At 35.0% G+C, this 19708-nt stretch overlaps 1 long non-coding RNA gene across 1 annotated transcript; it reads right to left on the reverse strand.

Moving 5' to 3' along the window:
- Nucleotides 1–8824: 8824 nt before the first annotated feature.
- Nucleotides 8825–16847, reverse strand: LOC136849843 (uncharacterized). Its single transcript, XR_010856445.1, has 4 exons — nucleotides 16723–16847; nucleotides 14436–14597; nucleotides 13161–13339; nucleotides 8825–11908 (listed from the first exon to the last, which is right to left on the reverse strand). It is a non-coding gene; the product is annotated as an uncharacterized lncRNA (long non-coding RNA).
- Nucleotides 16848–19708: the final 2861 nt, after the last annotated feature.

Raw genomic sequence — 19708 nt, forward strand, 5'->3', positions numbered from 1 at the left:
ATTAAATACCAGCAGTCATCACAAACTAAATGCAGCAGGACCATCCATAAACTGAATGGTGCATTAGTAATCAAGAGTTTTCCATTAACTCTGTTCTGTAACAAATATGACACTTCAACCAGAGACTAAGCACCACCTATACCAAAAATCATCCCTAAACTGGCACCACCTATACCAAAAATCATCCCTAAACTGAGTGTCATCCATTAGCTCTGTACAGCATTAAACAGTCATCCACAAACCAAGTACAGTACATGCGCAGTATCACCAACAGCCCTCCTGAGACAATGCACTGCAAAGCATTAAGACTCAAAGTCATCCTAGATAAACTTCATCAGCCATATAATTCCCATGAATATGAGTAAAGTTACCCGTGAGTGAAACAAGATTTAAAGCAGGAACTACCCTCCAAATTTTTGGCCACACAGCAGTCACTTGCAGTATGACAGGGAAAAAAAGTGAGAAGGTCAGGACCAAGTGATTTGAACATCAAAGATCAGCAAACAGAAGGTGACATAAGCAATAGGAAGGGACAAATACTGTATCAGTATAAGTAAGAATAATATACATTAATTTATGTTGCATGATACACAATTCTAATAATTTATGGAAAAAGCTGGCTCTTCCTGATTGGGAAAATAAGAGGTTTTGAAGTTAATGCACCTCTTACTGTACAAAAGGAGAAAACAAGATGTCTAAAAATGGCAAACATGCCCAAAGAGAAAGAGAGAGAGAGAGAGAGAAAACAAGATGCCTAAAAATGGCAACAAACCCCAACAACAGAGAGGGGGGGGGAAGGATGGGAGAGGGAGAGGGAGACATTTTCTATTGACTGTGGACCCTTGGTCTGCGTTAGAAAGCAAAGCACACACCAAGCAAACAAGATGCCTAAAAATGGCAAACAAACTGCAACTAGAGAGAGAGAGAGAGAGAGAGAGAGAGAGAGAGAGAGAGAGAGAGAGAGAGAGAGAGAGAGAGAGAGAGATTGTGTAATGACTATGGAACCTTGGTCTACGTTTAAAAGCAAAGTACCATACCCTCTTGTGACACTAGAGGAGGTAAGGTTTTAATTTCAGAATTCATGGATCAAAAACTGTGCAGAATTACTGTAAAAGGGCAACAGTAAATTTGCCACATGAAAAAGTACATACATATGACACACACAAATCAGATATAGTGCTTAAATGACCAGGAAGGAAGGTCTTTAAGGAGAAAGTGGGACCTTGCTAAAAGCTTTAAAACAATTCCCTTTTTTGCTGTTTTTGAGGTGGATTCAGGCAAACTAGGATGAATATATCTTGAACACAACACAACGGGAAGTGAGATGTACAATTTATGACCTTTGCTTATGTAAAGAAAAAGCTACCAGGTACTGATTGCAAATTAAAGGCTCTTCACTTAAGTAATGTACATAAAACACCTAAAGAGCAGATCCATCTTCCTTTTATGGTTGTTGAAAGTTCTGATGATTATGGAAAAGAATAGAGGTCTTAAAACCACTGGGAGAAATCGAGATGTGGAACTTGCAAGACAAGCCTATAAATCCATTAGACTACTGAGAGGGAAATTCAGAAAGGAGTTAAGTAACAAAAATCTCTAACACCAGAAAGAATGAAATCTGGAAAGTCTCTGGGCACAGGCATGTTAACAAATCCTTCAGACTATAGGAAAATGGATACACGCTTCTTTGGTAACAAAAATTTTTACAAATAAAACCTGCATAAAATTTTGGGAAGAAGTCATAAGTATATCTTAGTTTAACCAGACCACTGAGCTGATTAACAGCTCTCCTAGGTCTGGCCTGAAGGATTAGATTTATTTTACGTGGCTAAGAACCAATTGGTTACCTAGCAACGGGACCTACAGCTTATTGTGGGATCCGAACATTATAGCAAGGAATGAATTTCTATCACCAGCTTGAGACTCGAATGTGGGTCCAGCAGAGTGCTAGCCGAGAACTATACCAACCCGTCCAACAAGGAACTAATGGAAGTAGTCATAAACAACAACCACTTGCTATACGTACAACTTGAAGGGAGGTAAAGTTTTTAACTGCGAACCTTGTTAAATGTGAAAATAAAGCCATGTTCCATGCATACATGAAAGAAAGCATTGCTCAAAAACTGAATATCCAAAGAGGCATTACAGCTTACAATAACAGAATACACAGACAAGTGTTCTAAAAGGGAGAGTGAGAAGACTGAGAGAGAGAAATTCCCATTACAATACTATTACAGGAACTTCTCCAAGAGACCTTCCTCGGTTAATCCTACAACATCAACACTGACCTGTTTTCTAAAACATATACTGTACATGTGAATTAGAGTAAAATCTTTTTCAAGTTTTCAAGCATTAGAATGACTGTGAAAAATATCTCTAACTAAAATTACTATAAACCAAGTGGAGAAGACTTTTATGTAACCAGAAAAATTGCTGTGGGTATCTAATCCCCTGCATAAGACAAAATTTGAATGCACAAGGCTTTTTAACAAAGTGGTTAGATTATTTTGCAAATTGAAAACTTCACAGGCAAACCAGCAGGAGTATTTGGCCTTTTCTTGAATATTCTCCATAAAAAAATAAACAACAGAGTTTACAATGCTTGTGTGTTATTCTATCCCTTGCATGGTGGGGAGGGATGCCCATCTACGCACACCAACTCAAGAGATGTGATTATTACTTGGTAGAGGTCCTTAAAATCAACCGGTATCCTACCAAGACAAAAATGGATGTTCTGAATAGGGAAAATTCTCACTCCATTTATGCCTCTATAAGCAGAAAAGGCTCAGCTGGATAGGCCATCATAACAGAACAGATAACATTTGCCTTACATAGACAATACTGTATGGTTAAATAAAAATATCAACAAATACAGTACTGAAAGACCGCTTTCACGCTACTTCTTACTCTGTAGGAAGCGTGAGCCATCTAATTGCTACATAAAACTTATCAGAAAGTTCCCAGGATCAAAGTATCTAGAGACAGAGAGTCAAAAAGGAATGTGGTTTTGGTGAAGGGAGATGGAGGTGTGAGGAGGACAGGCTTTAATGCTGGCATTAGCTGTTGACACACCAAGAGCTGCCAAGCCTGATGGAGCCATAATCATACGACTATTCTGAATGTCTTCACTTTCCAATTCTCAGTATAAAACTATTGTCATCCTCATAGGATTCCACTGCCAAGTTTATGTTTCATAGCCTTTTTATAAAGCCATGCAACCAATGACACACACCCAGATGTCATTTTACCTTCAAGGAAATATTTCTATTTCAAAAAATTATCACAATAAAATTTAGCAAAGTCCAAAGAAAACAAAGTGCTCTGGAGAGTTGTAGCATATAAGCTGAATATCCACAAAATCAAAAATTATTCCAAGTCAATCAACTAGGCAAACCAACTTTAAAAAACCAAATGATGAAGACAGAGACAAAATGTGACCTCTCTATGCAAATTGTGGAACTGATGTCTGAACCTGAAACCACAACAACTGGATGACCACAAATCTGAAGTCACATGGGAATGGTACAAAAGCAGAATACTGGACCTGAACTACTAAGAACTCCTTCCAAACACAGCAACAATATCCTTAACCACATCGTATATTTGCCAAACAATTCCATAGAAACACCACTGACAAATACAACTTTTATGGAGTCCTGTTTATGGAATGTCACACTCCCATTTCTGTTATTTTCAGGAACATACAGTGCCTAAGCTATAGGAGCAGCACTAATTTACATTTCGATTATCTTTGCCATTAATAAAATTCAAATTCACATTTTCTGTTGATGTACTCAAATATATTTCAAGCCAATTACAATAAAATCACACATAGCAACACTTCATTTCCATATTCTTAAGTTTAATAGAGCAGACACTTAACACTTCACTTACTGATCAAGTTAAAGAACAATTGTTTCAATAAGAAAACTAGGGAAACATATTGCTGGTAATCAATGGACTTAGTCATAACTGCATGAAAAGTTTGTGCAAACAGTATTGCTTCATTCAAGAAAACAGTCAAATTTTGCTGTGTTAGACATTTTTACAGTAAAAGACATTTAAGTTATATAAGTGTTCTATAACACTCAAGACAGAGTTAAGATCAATGGCTGATCCTTCAGTTTCCTAAAGTATGTTTTCACTGGCACTGGATTGGATTTAGCATGTGGATTATGCACTGCAATACAAGAATTAGGAAACACCAAACTTAACTACCCCTTCTATACATCTTATATAAGTAAAGCTTTACAGTTCTAAGGTAAAGGTGTCAACATTATGGTCTTATAAACAACAAACTACTGGCAATTATGATTTGTCCAAGATGACTAAGAAAATTTCCTTTCCAAAATCTAAAGTCTTAAACTCAACTACGAAGCTACAAAACCAACTAGATCTCTGATCATTTAAGTAATTTTTAAAATTTTGAATCCAGTTGTAACTTAAACCATGACCCAAAACTTCATGGGATAACTTTATTGCGTGTCTGTTTAGTGGAAATAAGAAAATTTGAAAATTGCTCAAGTTACAATAATTGAAAATCAGAACTTCTTTTCAACTCTTTACTGTTCAAGATTATCTTAAGCTTTGCGACATTTTAAATACCTTTTGAGAATCATGCATTACCTGAGCAAAATACTCTAAAATAGATAGTGAATTTTCAGCTAAACACAACCTCATGTTACAATAACCTTTAGATCAAGTAATCAAGCACTTTTAGATTCATATTTCAGAAAACATTCACCAACTAGAAACTGTCCAGGTGACAGAATACTTCTGGCAACACAGAGTTGTCAAAAACACATGAATGACCTGGATTTAAGATATGAGTAGCATAACTCCATAACTGTCTCAGGAGTTACTTTGGGAACCTCTGAGCTACATATAAAGGCCTCTGGTAGCAGAACAAAAGAGACAGCTCACTTCCACCAATCCAACTTCTTGTCCTCACTGCCAGCCCCAGTTTGGGAGGGAGGGGGGAGGCATGCTCCTTTATTAACATTTCCAGTTTGTCTACATACTACTTCTGGAAGAGAACTTCACTTGTAGATACATACAATAACAACGTAAATTACAATGTGAATTTCATTTTGACATAAGTCTGTAATCATGTTTAATTAATGTAAGATATCTGGATTTCTAAGTGATCATTTCATATTCACGTCATTTATGACTGTTCCATGTTCAAATTTAACTTTCTTCTAAACTGGTTTAAAGGTTTAAAGAAATAAAAAGAATTTTACCTTCTAATCTGATTTCCTCCTTTAAAAAGTTTTAATTACTGTATCTTTACTTTGAATTCTTCTAAAACATAAACCTACAGAAAGTAACTTTTTAAAATTACACAGTATTCAATACTGCAATTTAATTCTAATATATGCCCCCAAAATCAATGTAAAATATTTCCTTCTACAGCAATATGTAATTTACATTAAGTAAAATGATATAACAGAGCAGATCACAACCTACTGTTAATTCTGTCCATTTAAATACAGTACTCTACTTCTTTCACTGCAAATCACTCTAAATTATCTCCCTAAAAAACAAATCAAAAGTTACATACTGATTCTTCGCTAAACTTTCAAGAGGAAACCAACAACCTGCGGTAATGAACATGACCAGACTTATGTCAAATGAATAATGTTGGTTTACAAGGCAAATCTAAACAGTTCTCTTTAACAGTTATCAAATCTCATTGCAATACTTGAATATCTTCCTATAAAACAAAAGTATTTTACCTAAAAGTTGCACCCTACTGCATGGATGGCCAATATATTTACTTTATGCAATTTTCAACCCAACATTACCTAATAAATCAAAGTTACTTAACACTTGGAAATGAGGACGTGAATTATAAAACAATCTTTATCATTGAAAGTACGAAATCACCAACACAAGCATCTTAATGTCCCAGATATTATGGGAGAAACAGAGTCAACAATGCTCGTGTATTGTAACTTGATTCTCCACTGATTACTGAAGAATACCAGGATAGCAAAAATGCTAAATTTACATCACGACTCTTCCCCTTTAAATAAAATGTTGCTAATAAAGTTTATGCCATAGAGGCCAGCAGTTATTTTGATTTTAAACTAACGGAGCAAGTTTGGCCACTTATGCAGTAGAGTACAGTACAGTACTTCAATAAACACTGACTTTGGTATTAACAGACAGAGCCCATTTGCAGTACACTGCTGAACAAATGTTAAATAGATTTTCCAAATCTTTTTACATCAATGGGGAACTGAAATTAACAAAGCATGCACTGCTTCTCATTGCATTTTACTGATTTTGGAAATCTGTTCAGCTCTTGAACATATTATGTACACTAAAGGCAGCAATAATCAAAGTAGTCTAGATCAGTTAACACATAATACAAGTTCTCTTAGGGATATACTACAAGAACAAAATAACGTACAGCAAAAAAAGTAGTTGAATGAACTTTACTATATAATCAGCTATCCCACTTAGTAATTACCATAGGCTAAATTATTCTGACATGATCACTTATGGAATCATAGTTTACAATCCACCTTCACATGTCTCTTTACTGTTATTGCTGGTTGAATAAGAGATTGCATAAAAGAAGAATTGCAAATAAAAAATGAGTGACAAGTCAGCTGTGAGTGACAAGTCAGCTGGTAGTGTATCTCCCCATAGGCAGCGTCATTATATATTTAACAAGGCTGTGTACCACATCAAAACCAAACTGCAATGTATTATGTCAATCAACTAGGTAAAGAGCCAATATAAGAGACAGGTAGCCATTATGAAAGTAAGATTGCTAAAACTGTACATCCAACTTTGATACAAATATATAGCATGGATGCTGGCAGTTCTTTTTGGAATTGTTGAGGCAAAGTTTAAACTTCAAGAGGCAAGACATCTCAATCATAAAAGGTATATTTATGAGAGTGATAATCAACACTGACAGCAGTGCGTGCCTCTAATTCTTCATGAGATTGTTGTGGGAGACAGTGATGGAATGTTAATAAATAACCCCCATAAAAATGTACCATTACACTTGGTATATGGAAGTGTGTCGACTGCCTTTCAGGCACTGACCAACCACTGCCTCAAGTCCATTTTTGAAGACTTGGCTTAGTATATTCCTGGTGTAAGTTCTTCAAACCCTTCAACGCTGCTGCAAGAAGGATGCTGAGGCATCCATGACCATAAATGTACCCCTCAAGGATGAAATGCAATCTAGATCAATTTGCCATTCATGCTGTTATGTATACAATGGATCCCAAAATCTTCAAAAGACATTATTCATGAGATGCCCTGTTGACTTTCAACCACAGCACACTCAAGAGAAGGAAATTGAACCTAAAGACTGCCATGATAGCAAGAGCCACAGGGCCTGAGAACAATAATCAATATAAATGTTTGGTGCCTTGCCACAGCATATAACTGCTCAGCATAACCAAAACCACTGACAGTTGCTAATACATTTTTAGAATCGTGGTTTCTTCCAATGGCTGACCCTTGCAAAAATGAACAAATGCATTTGCAAACTACATTTCTGCCCCTGGAATGTAATTAGTATAGCAGACTTGGATGTGCCCCAACTGTGTACAGCACTGGGAAGTGTCCAGTGTCTCCCAGCCAAAATGTTCCCCATCATGGTTCTAAGTTAAGAGAGTGCTATACAATGTAGCATATAATTCACAGTACAGTATTAAGCCTTCTGCCAATATATTAAGAGTAGTGACTCCTTTAATGTCAAGATTCCATGTTATTTTTTTCTTTTCTTTTCAGGAATCTTCCAGCCAATTCTGTCTTTCAATACCATAATCTTTTTTTATTATCAAAGAAAAGTCCAAAACCTTCAGCTCTGAAGACACATTTTACTGTCATATGATGACTGACCACTACTGAATCATAGGTCTTCATTTACACATTTTCTGTCATTTTGGGAGTTTTCCCAATTAACTTCTTGATGTACTACTATTTACCATCTGACTGAATAGCTATCTTGATGGATTTCAAATCCATTTCAATCTCTGAGATCCAAGTTCATCATTTGCCTCGTGAACACTGTAACTAACACAAAATTCCTAATTTAAAATGCCATCCAAATGCACTCCAGCCATAAACCTCCAGATTTTGTAGTTAGACCTCTTAAAAAGTTTATCTCCCTTCTTTGCAAGTACCTATGTCCCCATTGCATAGAGAAATACAGGCATTACACATACGTAACTCAATGTCTGCTTTTAGAGTACTCTTTATAAGTGAGTGATCCACAATCAGTCCACCCAGGTTGTTACTTATCTCATAGTCCTCTAGATACCAAACAACTCTTACATCAATTACACTTTGCAAGCATCTCTGTCTGTGCTCCTTTATGATTTCCTCTGTTAGCATGATAAAGGACTATTTTTACTGATCTTTGATGGCTACTAGAATTTATCTCAAATTCATCAGATACAAATTCTGCTGCCTTTTTCAAGATTGTGTGATGTAGTACTATCACTTTTTTAAGAAGTCTTTTCAGCCGCCTATGCTTTTGACAAGGCCATCAAGCTGGATGAATTGATTATCATATCTACTGAATGTTTTCCAAAGATCAATAAGCCTCTTGTGGATGGATGTATGGATGGATGTATGATATTTAGGGCAAAAGCCCAGGCACTGGGGCCAAGAAGGCCATTCAGCGCCGTAATGGAGAGAAAATAGATTATGTTAAAGTTATGAATTCATGAAGGAAATGATTAATAAATAAAATGAAGTGATGTGACCAATAAATAAGGGTATGAAGTTTAATGAATGATGTAATATATACATAAAAAATTTAATGTCATTAAAATTCTGTGTGGTGTAATAAATATATTAAATTAAATATCGTTAAAAATTTTAATACACAATAAGCCTCTTGTGTCTTGCATGGTACTGTACTTTTGCAACTGCTTCATTATGACGGCTATGTCAAGAGCCTTTGTCCCCTGCACGATACCCAGCTAACATGCATTTATGTAGAAATTTTTCATCCACCTTTATTCCTACATGGTTCCTCATGCCTTTACAAAACTCAATGATCACTTGCCTGTACTTTTTTACACTGTATTGCACTCTCGTATTCTACTGTAATACTCACTTCAATCTATTTCTTTCTTATGTTTCCTGGAGTCATCTCACCAATGACTGGTTTTCCAGTAGCCTTTAGCAAGTTCATGATCAGGCTCCAGTACAGTCTTCCCTAAATGAGCACATACGTTTGCTCTGGTGAGAGATTTGATCTCATCAACAGATGCAAGAGATTAAGATCATAATCTGACAGTTGATAACAGACAACAGTGCAAGAACTAATATGCAGTATGCTGTATACAGCTTCAGAGACATTTTCTGTCAGGGTATAATTATCCATTGTTTTAACATGTCTTGCATTTCTTTAGTACACTTCTTTCCTGAGCATGTCTCAATCTTATCTTAGTAGGTCGATTTAGTTAAATCATTTTGAATAATGTGACCTATAAAACTATTCAAGTGTTTTGAAAAGACAAGACTTAATATTCTTCTCTGGAATACTGGCCATCCAGGAAAAACCTCCTCTTTGAGGAAGGAAACCTGCATTCGTTACACGCACGAAACACAAAGTGTTTCTCAGACTATTCCTCCGAATATGAGACAATGAATATATCTCAACATGCTCACATGAATTTTTCACTTGAAAGAAGTATAAGATTATTCCATTGCATTTTGCTTCTAATTGCTCACACATCTGGGGCATCAAGTATGTCATTCAGTTGATTCTTACTAATTATCAACAGTCTTTAAACTTCTACAATTATTCAACAAAGGATATATACTATCGAGAAAGTGAATCAAATTTAAAAAACTGACCCAGACTTTCTCTTACATCTGCTGTGGCATAAATCCAATTCCATTCCTAAAAATCCTGCTGTCTCTTGTTATACTCTGTCTACTTCCCTCCTCTCTGTAAAGACCTATGTCATATCTTTTGGACACTCCTTCCTTCAATTACTCTTTGCACATCTTTAATCCATCAATGTCTCCACGTTGTTTTCTCTTTATCTTTCAACGAATGAGTGGTCTCACCTTTGAACAGTTCTCACTAGCTACCCAGTCAGAATCTAAAAGCCTTTTATTAACCATGCCTCATATTCAAGTAAGTTTGTAATAATGTATGAACATAGATTTTCAGTATTACTTTCAATAAGAAAATGGGCTCTGTCTGTCAAAAAATCTAAAAAAAAAAAAAATATTTAAAGCTTAAATGAAAAATTTGGTAATACCTGAAGCAATGTACAGAATGCCAGGAAGGTTTTCAAGTGCACATCAAAACAGGAAACTACTGATTCTTTCTACTGTGCCAAATGACACCCTCTTTCAAAATTAACAGCAAGTTGTACTTAAGTTAGTACAGTGCTATGTATAGAAGCTCATAGGGTTACAAACTTTTAATCCTTCTTAATTCATAAAATAAAGCTTTACCTTTTGTTTCTTCCAAAGTGTCAAATGCCTTCGGTTTCGTTCAAAAAAGAATCAAGGGTCAGAGCTGAATTTGGATATTTAACGGTCATATTATGGTACTTAGTAAAAAAACACTGATTATAAAAAGTTAAATTTGAAAAAAAAATGAAAATTAATAACAATACTGAAAATCTTCCCAACAACTGTATTGCTTAACAAAACCTCTTCACTCCCCAAAGATGATTTAATTTTGTGTATTTAACACTCTTAAATCTGTAATCTACAAAAAGCCTGGATATTTACAGATATGTATCTTAAAATTTCAAGTCTTGCAAATAAATGGTACTACCTCTTGACAACGGTATCCTTGACAACAAGTTTTTTTTTTTTTTTTTTAATATTTTTCGATTTAAAGTACCTATCTCATTTCACTATCTCAAGCCTTTTTACACTCACGCAAGCTCTCTCAGTTTCTCGCAGAACCTACTACTCATATGAAGAAATATCCAAGATGGGACCAATGACAAAATACAATTTCACAATTATTTTAAGATCAAAATTTTGGTTTGTATTCAGGGGATACACATCCAAACGATTCAGCATTCTGGATCAAGTAGTTCTCTTTGATACCTAATGAGACAGAATTAAAAGGAATGCCTAACACACCAACCAAAAGCATTTTAAGTTGAAGGGGAAAACTTTCCTGATGCTAAATTTTCAACAAGACAACAGAATAGCGATGAAGTACCGTCGAGTATTTTAATCCAAGTTAGGCTGGTTAATTGCCAACTAAACTTCCCACATCAGCAACGGGTCATCTGACTAACATGTTCTAATAACCCCACATTCAACAAACCCTTATACTATCAGTCTCTAATCTATGTAATGATCAGCTCCAAAAATCCTAGTTATTTGAGTTTGCACTCTGAGATTCTACAAATACTTCAACCAATTCCTTGCTCTTTCTAGGGTTTTCAAAGAGTAATATTTATTACAAATGAAGCAACCTACAGTTAACTGTGCAATTAGTAAAATAATGCAATTTGTATACATGAAACAGACTAACCTAGAGAATGAAATAAACTCTAAATCTTCCACTTCAACCACATACCCTGACATTTGTGTTAAGAATTTCCCACTGTAAATGCAAGCACAAGGTACAAACCTTATTACCTCAACATCTATACTGTACCTAAGAGTGAAATTTGGGTGTTGTCAAAATCAGTAATTAAGATTTAGGTTTAGCACCAAAGGTCTTTTGGAAATTGAGAACCACCTGACAAAATTATGACAACATTGGGAGAAATTTTAACCAGTAACAGATGTCTAGCTTTTGGCCTTGCATAAAAACTTGATGAAAAGTTGAATGGTTCGAGTGCTTGCGTTGACAAAACTGATACTGTTCTTCAGTTTGTTATGGTGAGGACTTCAAATTCTGCTGGGAAGTTCAGTGGCCCTTAACACTAATCATAATCTGGAAACAAAACCAAATCCAAGCATTAGTTTAGTGTATTTAATTTTATTTCATCACTTCACACTAGAATTCACTGTTACTGTACTTTAATCTCAGCGATCACAAGTTCAATTCAAATAATATACTGCACCTCCTGAGAATTTACTCAACCTACATGATCACATGAAACTAAATAAAAAATTACACCTAATTCAGTGTACCATCTTCTTTGGATCTTCCTAGAACATTCTTTCAAGCACTTCTGGCAATATTCCACAAATTAGGGACCAAATCAAGGATGGTAAATTGTTTGAAGTGACAATTTTAACCAACTTGTGTTCAAAACCAGCACTATATATGACATATGGTAAACCTTATCCACAAATTATACCATCATTAGAATGTTATTTTCAGTCAGTCACTTTACTTGGGCAAAAAAAAAAAAAAAAAAAAAAAAAAAGGAACTTTAATAATTATGAGCTAAATTTTTTCACTACTGACATTTAAAGGCATTTGACCAATTTTTATTACAAATAATGTTTTTCAGGAACTAGAACCTACATTCAAGAGGCCAGATGCATTCTTTATCAAACTTTTAGGTCTTGTCTGCCATTAAGTTTAAGAGACTGGAGATAAAGTATGACAACTTAAAAACCATTATTCACAGCATTAAGAATCATTATTTCTATAAATTTTCACCTCTGGTCTTTCACCTATTATCTTTAACAGCTTTTATCACAAAGTATTTTACATGTTAGATAACTACTCCTAGTTACTTCAGTCCATTTGACGTAAGGTTTACTTTTGATTTTGAAAATTTTGAGCAATTAGCCAGTAAAAGTCAATACCTAAAGTAGTACACCACAGAGTTAAAAGCCTGATATTTTACATCTTATGTCTGAAAGTAACAATTTAACAGGCTAGGTGATATTTTATTGCTGAAGGTATATATCTCCAGGAGTCTGGAAGTCAAAATAAAACTTGACACCACTTGAGAAGCTTCCAAAAATGTGTTTTATGTTGACCTTTTATTGGCAAACTTTCAGACATTACCATTCCAGTTTAAAGACACTACTCCATTCTCTGGTTTTAGAACCTTTTCCAGTTGCAATGTCCAAAACCTTCCCAAAAATTCCCAAAGACAATAGTTCCAAAATACTTGTACGTCCCAGAGGTGATTTGTTATTTGTATTTCCCATAGGAACTTAATTTAACCTATATATTTCACTTCAAAATCAGTTTATTGAATGTTACAACTTAATGCGTCATTCACCTTGCAATAATGTTTAATTGAGAAAGGGTCAGGCCACTTGAGTAAGGGTCAGGTCACTCATGTCCTACTGAAGACAATATCCAATTAAACTGGAAAGCAGCAAAATGTGTTCCTCCCATTCAGTCACTTGCAAAAGCTCCAGGAGCATAAACAAGACCAAGTCTCCTTGAAGCTGACACCTAGAATTGAAAAATTGAGTTAGTTCAAATTACTTCAAGACTTTGCGCGAACTACTGCTTGCTTCATGAAATGCTTAAAAACTTAGAATTATGAGGAAGCTGAAAAAACTAGTCTCTCTCCATGAAAATTCTACCTATACAGTAAAGCCTTCGTATTCGCGTTCTCATGGTTCGCGGACTCACGCATTCGCAGGTTTCTCAGTGGAACATATCTAGCCATTTTTTGTGGAAAATTCGCCCATTCGCAGTATTTTTCACTGAGAAATATTCACTAATTACTGTATTTCATATAATTTTCATGAATAAATGCACTTTTTTGTGATAAAACTATTAAAATACTCAGGTATGCATTTTTACAGGTTTTTCTTGGTTTAAGCTATCAAAATGGGCAGTTCTAAGGGTTTTTAGTGGGGTTTTAGGGCATTCATGATTTGACCTATTCACGGGGGGTGGGACGATCCCCACTTAATACGTGGGGGGGTTCACTGTATCATTAAATCTAAAGGCTAACTCTTAAATACTACAGTTACAATGGGGTAATGCAGTTGTGTTGGTATAAGACCACTCCTGTGCTAACAGACTTACTTTAAATGAGTAAAGTATATAAATCTGACTCTGTGATAAGTCTGCAGCTTCAATTCAGAATTTAAAGGGTACCATTTTAAGGTATTTTACTCAGCCTTGCTCCAGTAATCATGTAGATTACAAATAATACTGACCTGTTCCTTGAAGGGCTGAAGTCAGTGTATTGAACACAGCTAAATCTCCAGAAACGTACACTAATTACTAAATATTTACTTCACAGTTGATGCACATTATTAATTGTCAAAAAGTAATTAAGATTTTACTCAAAACAGCACTGAATGTCAAAATGGCATTAAATGCAATGTTAAATCTTAGTGTCTCCTAAAATTTTTAGTTTTTACACTAAGAAAATTCAGGTTCACTTCACTCTTTTATAATTAGAATTCGAGAGAAATTTTTCATCATGTATTCCTATGGCACAGGTAAATGTAAGCCAACCAACAACTGAGTGTGTCAGTTCATACCAGTATTTTAACAAACATTTCATTATTACACCAAATATGGTTCGTACCTTCCTGCCACTAGTAGACCAGTTTCAATCTAAGGTAGCGATCTGTCCCTCAGGAAATTTCTCTACCAGTGTGTGTTTTACATGTATCCTCAGAGAAAATGCCACACAGGCTAGCAACAGTTCGCTCAATTTCATATCTTCAGTGGGTCTCCCAATTCCAACCTGAAAATTTGAAATTAATTAAATTTAGGAATGAAACCTTCATACTGGCAATGCAGTGTCAATTTTTTTCTAATTTACCACTACTGTACATATATCTGAGGGAACGTAGCCCTCGGTCAATACCTCCCAATACATCATAATGTATTCTTATTTCAGTAATATCCAATGTTTCTAAAGGAATAGTCTGCAGCCAGCAACTAATTGATACCAGTAATTCAGTCCAAAAGGCCTAAACTGTCTGCCAGACGACCCCTGTTTTGCTTAAACATTAAAGCTAACTTTGAGGCCAACTTCAACCAAACTCCTGATTCAGAGCTCAAAAGTTCCCTTCTTCCAGTTTCCAATATTCTCAATTCTTACAAGAGTTTTACATACTGTACTAGACAAATTTTAACCTCATTAGTACATTATTACATTAACCACTAGCAGGCAATGTCAACTTATGTAGTTTGAACTTCTCTGGTGAGTGTCAGCTTAATAAATGTTCGTTGTAAACTTCTCAAGACTATAATATGGTATAAACTGACATGGGAAGCAGCCAGTACAAAAATTATGCCCACTACCAGTAAAACTAACCATTTTTTTTTCAAAGTTATTGATTGTCATTTTATGCAGTTATTTCAGCACCTGCAAAATATCACACTTTTAAAAATATTATCCATGCTACAAGACCAATCTTTGAAAGATATTCCAAAGATCAAAATATACTATGATTTAGTATTCCTGATTACTTAAATACTGATCTGTCTCACCCATTTCCAAAACCAGCATTTCATTGAAGGTTAAAACCTGGAAATTGGTACAAGCATTGCACTCTCAAGTACAGTATGCTGAATTCTGGACGATGAAAACCAACTGCTATCAAATTACTGAAAGTTACTTCACCTTAGAATTGTTTAGTGAAGAGCCTATGCTACCTATAGCAACGGTGCTTTTATTCACCACTTTGTCGAGAGCATTTGATTAAAAAAAATGGCAACTGAAGAGTCTGCAGCCCTGAAAACAAAGTGGACCACTCACCTAACCTATCCTAAGGCACCGTAAATTAAAATATGGTTGGGGCCTCTTAACCACACCTAACCTAGGTCACCGGATCCTCATAGGCTTGCAGTACTGATAACCGTAATCATTAGTTTTACACTAATTAAATCATTAAAGGATTTTTGGATATTCACACCTAAGGCCATGAACACTTATATTACTGCACTTAACCATACAATGTTTCTCTTAATGAATCGTTACCGAAAATGGGAGTAAAACTGAAGGACTACATTTAAAAAAAAAAAGATTTCGTTATGACCAAGAAGTACACGGCCAGACGATCACTAAAGTATACTTCAAAAGCTGACAAAAGCCACCTCAACAGTTTTACTTTCACTTATGAATTTCCTGAAACTGCAAAATGGAACTGCAAATGAATTTCACGTTACTCTATGAATTTCCACTGCCTTCGTTGATGAAAATTATCAAAATAGTCATAGAGAATTAAAACCTAACTGGATCAGTATCATTTATATAAATTTTGAAAAGATGCTAATTATTAAAAGGCAACTAAAGTGAAATTAAAAGCTGGTGCGCTTTCAAACCGGCTACAGGAAATTTATATATCCAGTGGTTCTCCCCTTGAACAAATTTCTTGGACTTTAAAGGAATATTTTTCCCGAACTTACCTTGCCATTCGTGTACTCTACAGCCTATATACACAAGCAAGCGTCAGTGCAATAAGACTTCTAAGCTAACAAACCAAAACCATTTACCAAACGTTTCAGAAAAAGATTAAATTGACCTCAGAAAAACGCCGTCAGTAAAGAGGCTCCATTAACCTACTCCGGAACGGAGACCGTAATCAGAAAATAGCCTATGATCTTCAGAACACTGCTGAGGTCATTGAAATTCCTTAACACTGTAAATTGTAAACTTGGCACCGAATGCCACATGAAATACGTTCGCTTTGGACGTATAAAATAAAGGGAAATAGTCGACCTAGAATTTACCTTGTTCTATACAACAGAAATCATAATTGAAACAATTTTAACCAAAAAACTTCCTATTAAAAAACTTCACAGAAAAAATCTTCACTAGTGCCTAAACAAATATTTAAATTCAGTGACTGAGACCAACTAACCTTACGTATTCTTAGGAGAAACATCTTCATTCACAAATCATTCACACCAAATTTGAACAAAATGGCTTGAAGTTATCTTTCGCTCTCCATTACAACATACATAGCAAAAGCCAAGGAATAAGACACACAGTAAACATGGGTTCTTTGGTGTTCTAGTCAAGAAAAGCGCCATCTACCAGACTGTTTACTGGGCCTTACTTTCCATGGAAGCTTCATCATTTGAATTTTTATTTCGTTTGTCAAAAATCACCAGATTAAAGTAATTCGCATTTTTTATATATGACACTGAAAGACTCACGTACGTCACTAATTTAAACTTATGAGGAATATTCCTTTTTGCCAGTGTTATTAGGCCAATGTTTTCAAAGATTACTGAAAATTAAGGACATCCTGACAAAAAGAAAAAAAAATGTGGCTAATTTATATCAATTACGCTTGAATCGTCATCGTACCTAAAGTTGGTTTAAAAATTAAAACATTAATATAATACAATGCTCATTTTCTGAGCGAAGCAAACTGTGCTATTCGGTGAGCAAACGATTTTGAGTTTCCCGAACTCTTGCCATAAACGTGTCATATGAACGAACGCTTCTGATAGGTCAAACTGCTTCGATATTGATAAGTGAATGTGCAGTTGCCTTTATTTCTTTAAATTTTAGTATTTTAAATTAAATTTCGCTTATCTTAGATAAAATGTAGCAACAAAAATAATAATTTCTTGGTTCTGGACATTAAATGCCTGTATGATTTTTTCTTGGTGGTTAGGCCTATAAGGAGGCATGGATCTTTCAAGTCAAAAGGATACGCTCGTACAGCTCGATGAACGATTTTCTTAATGAGACTGTGCATCGGATTACCAAATGAAAGAAAAATATAACTTTCGGCCAATTTCTCATTAAACTCCTATTCAGATACCATTTATAATAGCCACCGCTTCCATTCCAACCACAGAAAATGGAATACAAGAATCAGCGTTAAAGAAAATTAAACTTATTCGTACACTCAAATGAAACTCCGTGTGAATACTTTGATTTCAATCTGCGAGAAGACTGCAATGTGGCAAGATTTGCTGTGTATTTGCCCAGAAAATTAAAAATATATCTTCAGATATTCCAGTTCTTCATATATCAGAATTGCTTCGCATTTTTGTCACGGCTTTGTAGTGACAAGCATATCCAAAAGAGTGAAGAATTCGAGAAGTAAAGAGGGCACGTGACAATTACAATAACAAAGTATCTGGTAAAATGTGATATATATATATATATATATATATATATATATATATATATATATATATATATATATATATATATATATATATATATATATATATATATATATATATATATATGTGTACAACATCAGAATCTGTCACTGAAATTATAACATGAAGATAGCTTGAAAGATAAAATCTACGAGCTATAATTGTGTGTGTATCCCAATGAAACCATGGTGGTGTATGTTTGAATTTACGTTACTTTCTCCGTATATGTGCCATCACTGGTCAAACAAATTCTGCATCATAAGGGAAACATGGTCAGCAACAGCCTAAAGGCACTGCATGAACCTTACATTAGTTACCCAGATTATTAAGTTTTCTTTGAAACTTCAGTAACCCTCATAGAAAACGATATTCTTCATCTTTACAGGTAACTGAAGTGTCATCATGCTCTCATTCATTCGCACCACTCTGTTCTATTTATTCATTTAGAGTGAATTTCTTCACTCTTATAAGACTGATAGTAACCATATATAAGTAATCAAAGTTTAAGTAAAACTAAAGACAACTACCGCGGCCTGGTCCTTGCCAGTCGGCGACCGTAATATTTACCGCCTTTTGGTTGTGTTTTGGTTTTATATTTATGTCTTTTGTTAAGTGTTTATGATATTTACAGTCTTTTGTTCATATTTTTACGTTCATCCCCATGGGGCTGGTACTACACACGGCGCCCATTTTGCAAATACTGTAAAATGATTGCTGGCGAGCCGTAGATGCGCGGCATTAGTGTTCAGTTTTACCATATCTTATCATGCCTTTTGCAAAGACATAAAATCAAGAAAAAATGGCAAAGCACTGATGATATAAGAAAGTATGTTGCTAGTAGGAAAATATAGGCTATATTTCATCTACATGCGTGCTGCCCTCTGCGTATCTTTCGCCTATGGTCCTGTTTTGCCGAAATTTAACTATCTCCTTACAAGCATCTCATAACAAATTATCTTAAAAAGTGACGGACGCTTTCAAGAACCATGATTAAGAAGCAACATATGCTGCCACAGAGCAGAATGGCTATTGGTGAATATAAAAAAAATTAAGGAGTAAAATTAAACATACATTAACAGCTGTTATAAGTGTCAGATTAACTAGAACAGTGGTTTTTCTTAAGCTTTTTTCAATGTATGCACCCCTTTTCAAATCAGCAGACAGTCCTCGCATCCCCTGTATTGCTGTTATTTTTACCACCTATTTTTTTATCCCTTGATTTTTTACCCAATGATATTTTACCCCCTGTTATTTTCACCCCGTTTTTTTACCCCCTGCCATTTTTAGCCACTGTTTTTTTACCTTTTTTTATACTCTGTTATTTTTACCCCATTTTTTTACCCCTTATTTTTTCACCCCCTGTTATTTTTACCCCCGGTTTTTTATACCCCCGTTTTTTACCCACTGTTTTTATTACCCACTGTTTTTATAACCCCGTTATTTTTACCCCCTGTTTTTTACCCCCTTTTAACCCCCTGTTTTCTACCCCCTCTTATTTTTATCCCTGTTTTTTAACCCCTGTTAGTTTTACTCCCTGTTTTTTTACCCACTGTTTTTCACCCCCTGTTATTTTTACCCACTAGTTTTTTTACCACCCTTTTTTACTGCCTGTTATTTTTACTCATTGCTTTTCACCCCCTGTTTTTTATCCCCTGTTATTTATACTCCCTGTTATTTTTACCCCCTGTTTTTTTATGCCCTGTTATTTTAACTCCTTGCTAT

The sequence above is a fragment of the Macrobrachium rosenbergii genome, chromosome 21 (genome assembly GCF_040412425.1).
Source record: "Macrobrachium rosenbergii isolate ZJJX-2024 chromosome 21, ASM4041242v1, whole genome shotgun sequence".
In the NCBI taxonomy this organism is placed as follows: Eukaryota; Metazoa; Arthropoda; class Malacostraca; order Decapoda; family Palaemonidae; genus Macrobrachium; species Macrobrachium rosenbergii.